Genomic DNA, 12180 nt, shown 5'->3' with positions numbered 1-12180 from the left:
TAATTGACAAAAGAAAAAAATCCTTTACCAGATCTCACAATCAATCTCAAGAGATAACATCGGAACTAGTAAACCTCTAATTTCTGTTCTAGTTATACATTTCTTCTAAACGGTTACGGACGCTGCACCATGTATAATGTCAGCAAAGCCAAAACCATCATGGAGCAACAATAGCGACTATACAGCCAAGATGGCAAGTTGTCCAATAATGCTATGATATGCTACCTCTCTCCCCCATACCCCTACACCTGTTGTCTCTTAGCCCCGCCTGAAAATCTGGAAAATAATTAGATTGAAAGACGTAGCATCTTGTAGCGTTGCTTGACAATTTATACTCATGGCTGTGCAAAAGTTTAAACATCATACCTAGTGTGTAGCTTTTGTGGCTGTTAAGATAAAACAAGTGAAAACCAGGCCTTGGCAGCACAGTCTCCAGCAAAATTTCTATACCGTCCCTCCGTCACTGATCCTGAATACCAATTACTTTTTGAAGGTGTGAAAAATATACAGCTGCACTGATATGTATATGTATGGCTAAAAGAGTAAGGATCCGCTTTTCCTCTCATTTATACAGTACACGATCAACCTAGCTACGAATCAGTGAAAAATTGGAGAAGTAGCACAACTTTTGCTGGCGCCTATACATTAGTATACATTCAAACAGAGTCCCTCTAAAACCCCCTAAAAGTCACCTCGGCAGATCAATCCTAAACATTCTGTTTTATTCAGTCTAGGGATAAGATGCGTTAGTTAGAAGAGCAATGTGATAGCAGTTGAAGGCATGGGGGGGTGGGGCGGCAGCCGTCTAGCAGTGACATTGTAAAAGGGAAGCTGCAGAGACCTCAGCTCCGTTCACGTCGCAGCAGCACTCGTACTTTCCCTGTGGACGCCGCACGAGCTACCCCCTGATGTCTGAATCACTGTTACTAAAATAATAATAATAATAATAATAATAATAATAATAAATAAATAAATAAATCCCGCACATGATCACAGACCATCAGGGCCCTCGAGGGACCTACAACCAGCACTGAGGTAAAGGTGATAGTACAGCAAGGATACCAGGTCCAATCAACAACAATCCTTGAAAGTAATTTTTTTCCTTTAAAAGTAGCAAGTCAGTACAATGTCATATAAATGTAAATAAGTTGATATTATTGGAAAAGTGGACATCCGCAAGAAACATAGTAAATTGACAACGATAATTTACATATATATATATATATATATATATATATATATATATATATATATATATATATATATATATATATATATATAGATAGATAGATAGATAGATAGTATGCGAGAAAGAAGGAACCAAAGGCCATGAGCCCGCAATAGCAGTTCCCTCCAAGAGAAAAACAAAATACAATAGAGAGCCAAATTCAAGATCTGATCATTTCGAGATGCCTGGATACACTGCGTTTGAAAGACTGGAGATCATAGGCAGCAGGAAATACAGACAGAGGGAGACATTTCCAAAGTTGACCTGTTCCATAAATGAAAGACTGGGAGTAACGGTTAACTCTTGCATTAGAGAGTTGGACAGAAAAGGGATGAGAGTTTACTGCTAGACGGGTTCTACGCGCCCGTCATAGAGGTGGAGGATTGCATGCAGACAGTTCAGAGGAGCAGTAACCATTAAAGTAGCGACAGAAAAGAGATAAAGATGCAACAGTGCGGCGAAGAGACAGAGGTTGAAGGGAGTCATTAACGGGAGGAGAGTTAATGAGACGAAAAGCCTTTGACTCCACCCTATTTAGAAGAGCTGAATGTGGGGAGCCTCCCCACGCATGAGAGTTGTACTCCACACAAGGGCGGATAAAACCCCTGTATAGAGTCAACAATTGTGCACGGGTAAAGATATAACGGAGTCGGCTTAGCACACCTAATATCTTGAAGCAGATTTTACAAGAGATGTAATATGATCTTTCCAAGATAAATCCCGAGTAAATGAAACCCCAAGCATGTTCAAGGATGATGCAGGATTAACCTGAATATTATCAAACATTAGTGGGTATACCTGTGGAAGATTTTGTCGGGTTGATAGGTGTAAGAACTGAGTTTTAGATGCATTAATAACAACCAGATTATTTTTACCACAGTCAGAGATACGAGCCAAGTTAGACATTAGGTGTGCCATAACCTCATCCCTTGTTTGTCAAAGTAACTGCTGAGATGGGCGTTGCAGGAACCGCATGGAAAGGTGAAAGGTGGAGTCATCAGCCTATGAGTGGATAGGGTTAGATGTACAGATTAGAAGGTCATTGATGAATAAAAGGAAGAGAGTTGGTGATAGGACAGAGCCCTGAGGAACACCACTGTTGACAGATCTAGGAGAAGAACGATGGCCGTCTACAACAGCGGTTATAGAACGACTGGAAAGGCAGCTAGCGATGAAGGCACAGATAGAAGAATAGAAATCGAAAAAGGGCAGTTTGGAAATTAAAGATTTATGCAAGACTCGATCGAAAGCCTTAGAGATGTCAAGTGAAATGGCAAAGCTTTCGCCAAAGTCCCGAAAAGGAGGACGACCAGGAGTCTGAAAGGTAGGTTAGAAGATCGCCAGTGGAGCGTCCCTGACGGAAGCCGTACTGACGATCAGAAAGAAGGTTGTGATAGGAAAGATGCCTTAAAAATTTTCTATCGAGAATTGACTCGAAAACTTTAGAAATACAGGACGTTAAAGCAACTGGACGGTAGTTGGAGGGTTGGGAGTGGTCACCCTTCTTTGGGATTGGCTGAATGAGAGCAAACTTCCAGCAAGATGGAAAGGTACAAGTTGACAGAAAAAGGCGAAAGAGTTTGCTTAGGCAGGATGTAAGCACAGAAGCACAGTTCTTTCGAACAACAGGAGGGACTCCATCAGGCCCATATGCCTTGTTAGAATTGAGGCCAGTGATGGCAGAAAATACATCAGCTGAAGAAATTTTAATGTCAGCTATGAGAAAATCAGAGGGGGGAAGTGATGGAGGAACAGCACCGGAATCGTCTAAGGTGGAATTGAAGGAGAAAGTCTGTGCGAAGAGATCTGCTTTATCAGTAGAAGAAATAGCTACAGAACAATCAGAGTAGAAAAGATGAGGGAAGGATGATGAGGTAAAGTTGTTAGAAAGGTTTCTGGCAAGGTGCCAGAAGGAGCAGGAAGAATTCGAGTTGGAGAGTTGAGAGCATTTACTGTAGTACGGATGAAATTATTTTTAGCAGAGCGAAGAACAGACTTAGCACGATTCTGGGCAGAAATGTAAAGATGATGTGATTCAAGGGTCGGTTGGCTCCAGTACCTTTTGTAGGCCCTCTCCTTGTTGCGGACAGCATTAGAACAAGCGTGATTAAACCAAGGCTTTCTTGCGTTAGACAAAGGATACGAGAAAGGAATATATGCTTCCATGTCCGAGAGAATAATCTCCGTAATGCGCAAGGCACACTCAGATAGCTCCCGTCCATGGAAGCAATAATCATTCCAGGGAAAATCAAAGAAGTACTGCCTGAGGGCCTCCCAATCCACGGCTCCAAAATGCCACAGACGATGTTTCCCTGGAGGGTCCACAGGCCGTACTGGAGTGATAGGACAGGTTAAGGTGATAATGTTGTGATCGGAGGAACCCAACGGAGAGAAAAGATTAACAGTGTAAGCAGAAGGATTAGTTGTAAGGAAGAGGTCAAGTATGCTGGAGCTCTCACCAAGGCTATCAGGGATACGGGTAGGGTGCTGTACAAGCTGCTCTAGGTCATTAAGGATAGAAAAAATGTAGGCTTGTTCACCAGGTGGATCAGTGAAAGGAGAGGAGAGCCAAAGGTGGTGGTAAGCATTGAAATCTCTTAAAATGGAGATTTCAGAGAAAGGAGCAATGGATAGAATGTGTTCCATCGTAGAAGTAAGATAGTCGAAGAATTTTTGATAGTCAGTAGAATTAGGGGATAAGTAAACAGCACAGATATATTTAGTCAGAGAATGACAGGAAAGCCGAAGCCAGAGTGTAGAGAATTCAGAAGAATCGAGTTCAGGAACACGAGAGCAAAATAAGTCGTTGTCTATATATACACAACAGCCACCTTTGGCTTTAAATGAGTATAGAGAAAGTAGGAGGATACAGAAAAGGGTTTGCTGTCAGTTGCCTCACACAGCTGAGTCTCAGTGAGAAAGAGAAGGTGAGGTTTAGAGGAGGAGAGGTGGTGCTCAACAGAGCGAAAGTTAGAGGAAAGGCCACGAATGTTGTAGAAATGAAGAAGAAGTGAGTCAGACAGTGATTCCAGGCAGCTCAAGTCGTCACCTGGAGAGGGGCGGAATATATATATATATATATATATATATATATATATATATATACATATATATATATATATATATGAGAGAGGGGTGTGTGAGTTGGGAGCAGGGGAGTGAAATGGCGGGGGACAGGGCGACTTGGAGGCGATTTGTTTGTGGCCACCCCAAACGGGATTGAGGCGTCTGGCAGTATATATATATATATATATATATATATATATATATATATATATATATATATATTTGGTGGCATATCAGAGGGCACGAGCTCATATGAGGTGGGTTTTAAAGGAGGCCAGGCGGTCATCCTGGAAGGGTTATGTTTCCTTCATCAGATCGAGGACTTCCATTAGCCCTAGGGACTAGGTCCCGACCATCCTCTTTTGCTGAACTTTTTCAGTGTCTCAGTAACACAGAGAGTAGGCCAGCATGCTCTCCAAAACAAGTTTCTCTAACTGTCTACACCAAACTACATGCACAGTACACACCACGCTTCCTTTTCAAAATTTGGAAAAAAAAAAATGGCGTCAAATAACATAGCCTCGCAGTCCCCGGGGGGGAGGACCATAAATGCCCCCACCTTCTGCCCCTCTCCCGGTGATGACTCAAGATGCCTGGAACCACTGTCTGACTCTCTTCTTCTTCATTTCTGCAACATTCGTGGCCTCTCCTCTAACTTTCGCTCTGTTGAGCACCACCTCTCCTTCTCTAAACCTCACCTTCTTTTTCTAACTGAGACTCAGCTGTCTGAGGAAACTGACAGCAAACCCTTTTCTGTATCCTCCTACTTCCTCTATACTCATTTCAAAGCCAAAGGTAGCTGTTGTGTATATATACGCAACAGCTTATCGTGCTCTCGTGTTCCTGAACTCGATTCTTCTGAATTCTCTACACTCTGGCTTAGGCTTTCCTGTCATTCTCTGACTAAATATATCTGTCATGTTTACATACAGTATCTCCTAACCCTACTATCAAAAATTCTTTGACTATCTTACTTCTACAATGGAACACATTCTATCCGTTTCTCCTTTCTCTGAAATATCCATTCTAGGAGATTTCAATGTTAACCACCACTGGTGGCTTTCCTCTCCTTTCACTGATCCACCTGGTGAACAAGCCTACACCTTTTCTATCCTTAATGACCTAGAGCAGCTTGTACAGCACCCTACCTGTATCCCTGACTGCCTTTGAGAGAGCTCCAACATACTTGGCCTCTTCCTTACAAATAATCGTTCTGCTTACACTGTTCATCTTTTCTCTCTACTGAGCTCCTCCGATCACAACCTTATCACTATAACCTGTCCTATAGCTCCGGTACGGCCTGCGGACCCTCCAAAGAAATGTCGTCTGTGGCACTTTGGACCTGCGGATTGGGAGGCCCTCAGGCAGTACTTCTTTGATTTTCCCCGGAATGAATATTGCTTCCATGGCCGGGAGCCATCTGGGTGTGCCTTGCGCATTACGGAGGTTATTCTCATGGACATGGAGGCATACATTCCTTTCTCATATCCTTTGACTAATGCACGAAAGCCTTGGTTTAATCACGCTTGTTCTAATGCTGTCCGCAACAAGGAGAGGCCGTATAAAAGGTACCGGAGCCAACCGACCCCTGAATTACATCTTTTATATGATTATTCCCAGAATCGTGCAAAGTCTGTTCTTCGCTCTGCTAAAAATAATTTCATCTGTACTAAATGCTCTCAACTCCCTAACTCGAATTCTTCCCACTCCTTCTGGCACCTTGCCAAAAACCTTTCTAACAACTTTACCTCATCATCCTTCCCTCCTCTTTTCTACTCTGATGGCTCTGTAGCTATTTCTTCTACTGATAAAGCAGATCTCTTTGCTCAGACTTTCTCCTCCAATTCCATCTTAGACGATTCTGGTGCTGTTCCTCCATCACTTCCCCCCTCTGACTTTCTCATGGCTTACATTAAAATGTCTTCAGCTGATGTATTTTCTGCCATCACAGGCCTCAGTACTAATAAGGCGTATGGGCCTGATGGAATCCCTCCTGTTGTCCTCAAGAACTGTGCTTTTGTGCTTACATCCTGCCTAGGCAAACTCTTTCGCCTTTGTCTATCAACTTGTAACTTTCTTTCTTGCTGGAAGTTTACTCTCATTCAGCCAGTCCCAAAGAAGGGTGACCATTCCCAACCCTCTAAATATCGTCCAATTGCTTTAACATCCTGTATCTCAAAAGTTTTCGAGTCTATTCTTCATAGAAAAATTTTAAAGCATCTTTCCTATCACAACCTTCTTTCTGATCGTCAGTATGAGTTCCGTCAGGGACGCTCCACAGGCGATCTTCTCACCTACCTTTCAGACTCCTGGTCATCCTTTCGGGACTTTGGCGAAAGCTTTGCCATTGCACTTGTCATCTAAAAGGCTTTCGATCGAGTCTGGCTTAAATCTTTTATTTCCAAACTGCCTTCTTACAGTTTCTATCCTTCTATCTGTGCCTTCATCTCTAGCTTCCTTTCTGGTCGTTCTATAGCCACTGTTGTAGACGGCCATCATTCTTCTCCTAGACCTATTAACAGTGGTGTTCCTCAGGGCTCTGTCCTGTCACCAACCCTCTTCCATTTTTTCATCAATGACCTTCTAAGCTGTACATCTAACCCTATCCACTCATACGCTGATGACTCCACCCTTCACCTTTCCATTCGATTCCCGCAACGCCCATCTCAGCAGTTACTTCAGCAAACAAGGGATGAGGCTATGGCACACCTAATGTATGACTTGGCTCGTGTCTTTGACTGGAGTAAAAATAATCTGGTTGTTTTTAATGCATCAAAGATTCAGTTTTTGCACCTATCAACCTGACAAAATCTTCCACAGGTATACCCACTAATGATTAATAATATTCAGCTGAATCCTGCATCATCCTTGAACATGCTTAGGGTTTCATTTACTCGGGACTTATCTTGGAAAGATCATGTTACATCTCTTGTAAAATCTGCTTCCAAGAGATTTGGTGTGCTAAGCCAAATCCATTCTTTCTTTACCCCTGCACAATTGTTGACTCAATACAGGAGTTTTATCTGCCCCTGCGTGGAGTACAACTCTCATGTGTGGGGAGGTTCCCCACATACAGCTCTTCTCAATTGGGTGGAGTCAAAGGCTTTTTGCCTCATTAACTCTCCTCCTCTTACTAACTCCCATCAACCTCTGTCTCTTCGCCGCACTGTTGCATCTTTATCTCTTCTCTATCGCTACTTCAATGGTCACTGCTCCTCTGAACTGTCTGCATGCATTCCTCCACCTCTACAACGTGCGCATAGCACCCGTCTTGCAGCAAACTCTCATCCCTTTTCTGTCCAACTCTCTAATACAAGAGTTAACCGTTACTCCCAGTCCTTCATGTATGCAACAGGTCAACTCTGGAACTGTCTCCCTCTGTCTGTATTTCCTGCTTTCTATGATCTCCAGTCTTTCAAACGCAGTGTGTCCAGGCATCTCAAAATGATTGGATCTTGAATTTGGCTGTCTCTTGTATTTTGTTTTTTTTGGAAGGAACAGTTTTATGGGCTCTTTAGCTTTGGTTCCTTCTTCAACACATAAAAAAAAGAAAAACTCAAGTGTGGAACTGGATAAGAAAAATTTCAGGGAAATTTACTATTCTCTCCCCTCCTGTTTTATTTACAGCATGTGGAACTGTGGCTGATCCTTTTGCTGTTGCAGAGTTCTTGCCGATCATTTTGCCAGCATGTCACAGAAGGATGCAGATATGCCTCGGCTTGCCACCGTCGGTGTCTAGTCTCGTGGTCTCAGTTTTGCCACTTTTGGGGGGAGAGTCTTACAATATTCCATTTTCTGCTACTGAACTCCAGGCAGCTCTGTCGCAGTGCCATGATTCTTCACCTGGCTGTGAAGATATTCCTTATGGCTTTTATACATCACCTCTCTGTAGTCCCTTTTGTTTTTGCTGTCGGTATTTATCTGGTGTTCTGGTGAGTTTCAGGCTTGTTGGGTGTTGCTGTGGATATCCCCATCCCCAAACCAGGTAAGGACCGCCTACAGGTGACGAATTATCGGCCTATTTCTCTGACGTCTTGTATATGTAGAGTTCTGGAAAAGATGGTCAATGTTAGGCTTGTGTGGTTTATGGAGAGAGGTGACTTTTTATCCCTTGCCCAGTATGGTTTTCGACTCTGATACACTACCGTCCTGGGAATCTGTCTGTGAGGCTTTTTCCACTAATCAACACCAGGTCACGGTCTTCATCGATCTGGAGAAGGCATATGACACTGCATGGCGTCATGGCATTTTACTTTCTCTTCATGAGTTTGGTCTTCATGGGCACATGCCTATTTTTATTCAGCCGTTTTTATCTAATCGGTTTTTAAGGGTGCGAGTAAGAGGAGGGCTTTCTAATGCCCGTGCACTAGAAGATGGAGTACACAAAGGAGTATCCTTAGTGTTACTCTCTTTGCTGTAGCCATCGACAGTGTAATCAGTTTACTTCCTGATGATGCATGAGGCTCACTATATGTCGATGACATTTCAATTTCCTTCACTGGATCTAGAATCTTCCTGATAGAGAGGAAGTTGCAGCTGGCTCTTAAATAGAATTTCTGACTGGGCAGAGCCTTGCAGCTTCAGTTTTTCTTTAACAAAGACAGTGGCTATGCATTTTTGTCGTCTTTGAGGGGTTCACCCAGACCCTGACTTGTATCTCTATGGTTGGAGAATATCCTGTGTGGAGGAGACACGTTTTCTGGGTGTTCTGTTTGATAGACGAATAACCTGGGTTCCTCATATTCGTTCTGTTAAGGTGGCTTGTCTAAAAGCTTCGAGTCTTTTGAAGGTTTTGGCTCATATCTCTTGGGATGCTGACCGTCAGACCCTGCTCCTCTTGCATAGGTCTCCTGTGCTTCCTAAACTTGAATATGGGTGCGAGATCAACTCCTGTGTAACAGATGCCGGTCTCCGGTTGCTAAATTCTGTGCGTCATGCTGGTGTATGTTGGGCAACTGGGGCATTCAGGTCATCCCCGATTTCAAGTTTGTTGGTGGATGCTGGTGTACTCCTCTTAGATCTGCGATGCCAGTTGCTGATGATGAGGTGTTGGTATCGTCTTCGCCACATTCCAGACTCAATTTCTTGTGCCATATTTTCCCAGGATTCACAATCCTGTTTCTGAAATTCGTCCTAGTTTCCCGAAGCCCTTTGGTTATTGGGTCCTGTCTGTTATGTTAGCCCTCTCTGTTCTGAGATTGGCAGTTTGTCCACATCAGATCCCAAGGGTGGGTTTTTGGCTACTCACCCGTGTGAAATTTTGTAAGTCCGTTGTAGGTAATAACAGCTCATTTTCCTCTCAGGTGTCCCTCTCTCTCGTTTTACATGTCTCCACTCATGAAGGTTCTGTCCCCGTCTATACTGACAGGTGTAATACTGCTACTGGAGTAGGCTTTGGTGTTGTCTTTCCTTCCTTTAGTAGGGGCAGTAGCCCTCCTGGCATTGCCTCAGTGTAAACAGCGGAACTGACTGCTAATTCATTCATCATTTTTCATTCATTGCCAGACGCCATGTATCCCAGACGGGGTGGCCAAGGGCTTAGAGTTAATTGTTTTACAGGGAGGGGCACTAATCCTCCACCAACCCCACTTGACACGTAGGGATGCCAACAGCATCTGGTGTTCCCAGGCGGTCACCCATTCAAGTACTAACCAGACCCAACGTTGCTTAACTTCGCTGATCGGACGGGAAGCGGTGTACTCAACGTGCTTATTCATATGCTCTCAAAATCATTTTTACTTTCTCCCAATCTGTTTTTGTGATTTTTAGTGACTCCCGTAGTCCACTTTCTGCAATGGAGTCTTTTAATGCATTCCATTCATTGGTTTTATAAATTTTAGAGTGGCTTTTTCTTCTTGGCCGCCGTGGCCGCCATGTGGACTTCTGTTGGGTTCCCACACAGGATGGTGTTGTGGGCAATGAGAGGGAAGATACATTAGCTAAAGCTGCATCTTCTCAACAACCCCCAGCTGACTACCCACTTCCTGCTTCTGACGTAACACCTTACTTGCGGTATGTGATTTGTAAGTGTTGTCAGAGACACTGGGATGGTGTTGCTCTTAATAAGCAACCCTCCAAACTTCCATCCTTACTAAAAGAAATCTTTTAGAAATCAGTTGTGCCAAGGGTTCTTCCCTCCATACTTCAGCAATTGGAGGTGGCCCTTGCCAGGCTTCGCATTGGGCACTCTCTGCTTACACATGGGTTCCTGATGAGTGGTGGAACTCATCTGTACTGTGATGATCGCCTTGTTTCCCTTACTATCCATCACTTGTTGGTCGGGTGTCCAAGTTTGGGGGACCTACATCAGAGATTCTGCCCTAGAAATAAGGGGGCAGATGTTTTCTGCTGTCTGTCCTCCATGCTTGGGGAAGCCTCCGGCGATTTTACTGATGTTTTTAATTTTCTTCTGGAGGCAGGCCTCCTTCCATTTTTATAAGTAATTGATATTTTGTACTTTTGTTGTTTTCAGTGTTTTACTCCTACTAATAGGTATTAACTTTTTTTTTAATATGCACTTTTCTTTTTTTTGGCGAGATCTTTTACCTTGTTGTCCGGTGGCATATGACCCTGGCAGTTGCACTGCCAGAATTTTATTATATTCAATCAGTCAGTCAATCTATCTAACTATCTGTCACATAAGGAAATTTTTAAACATAAAAATACAATCTGTAATAATGTAAACACAGTCATGATCAATACTCATTCGCAGACTAGCATATTCATTCCTAATATTCAGAATGAGACTCACTGACTGGGCATGCTGCCATAGCATTTCACACATATATCTATCTATCTATCTGTTGCCAGACGCCTTAATCCCATACGGGGTGGCCACAAACTAATAGCCTCCACGTCGCCCTCTCTCCTGCCATTTCATTGCCCTGCTTGCAGCTCACACCCCCCTCTCTCATATACCTCTCCACTCTATCCCCCCATCTCATCCTTGGCCTCCCCATCCATCTCTCCCCCTCCACCTGACTCTCATACACTCCCCTCGTCAGTCTCTCACTCTCCATCCTCTCCACATAGCCAAACCAGCTTAATGTGTTTCTCCTAACGCTACCTAGGCTATCACATCCACATCAACACCACAACGATCATTCACATCCTCATTTGTCAATCTGTCTCTCCTTGTGACTCCACAGGCTCCTAACAAATAACTCATTTCCACTGCTCTCACTTTTGCCTTCTGTCCCTCCAACAAGCTCCAAGTCTCACTTCCATACATTAGTGTTGGTATCACAATACTGTCATGTAGTAACTTCTTCACTTACATGCTCACTTCCCTGTTTCTTATCACTGCTTTCAAGGAACCAACAACCTTTCTTCCTTGTTGTACCCTTTCAAGCACTTCACCCTCCAAACTTCCATCCTTACTCCTCACAAGTACTTAAACGTACTCACATTTTCCATTTCCTCCTCATCCAATCTCACTGTACATTCACTGACTTTACTTCTCTCGAAGACCATAACTTTACAGTACTCTTCCCTACAGTCACCTTTAGATTCTGTTTCTTACACACTCTCTCAAACCCATCCACCAAGCCTTGCAGCTCCCGTTCGTCTTTACTTAACAACACAGTATCAACTGCAAACAACGGTTCAGGGAGTTTCCAAACACTGCCCTCTCTCATTAGGGTCACTCCAACATCCACTGCCCTACCTTGTATCTCTTTTATAACCCCATCTATATACAGATTGAACAACACTGGAGACATGACACATTCCTGTTTCAATCCAACCTTCAATCATAAAAATTCACTCAGTTCAATATCCACACGCACTGCAGCCATAGCACCCTCATACATACTCTTCACGGTCTTCAGCAACTTCCCATCTACTCCATATAATCATAATATTTTCCACAATCCTTGTCTATCCAC

General features: G+C 43.4%; 1 pseudogene; it reads right to left on the bottom strand.

Annotated features, from left to right (window-relative positions):
• Positions 1-9897: 9897 nt before the first annotated feature.
• LOC145408708 (5S ribosomal RNA) lies at positions 9898-10015 on the bottom strand (annotated as a pseudogene).
• Positions 10016-12180: the final 2165 nt, after the last annotated feature.

The sequence above is a fragment of the Coenobita brevimanus genome, chromosome 8, assembly GCF_032717465.1.
Source record: "Coenobita brevimanus isolate Jiangsu-jjx chromosome 8, ASM3271746v2, whole genome shotgun sequence".
NCBI classification, from domain to species: domain Eukaryota; kingdom Metazoa; phylum Arthropoda; class Malacostraca; order Decapoda; family Coenobitidae; genus Coenobita; species Coenobita brevimanus.
This window is presented reverse-complemented; position numbering and strand designations above follow the sequence as displayed.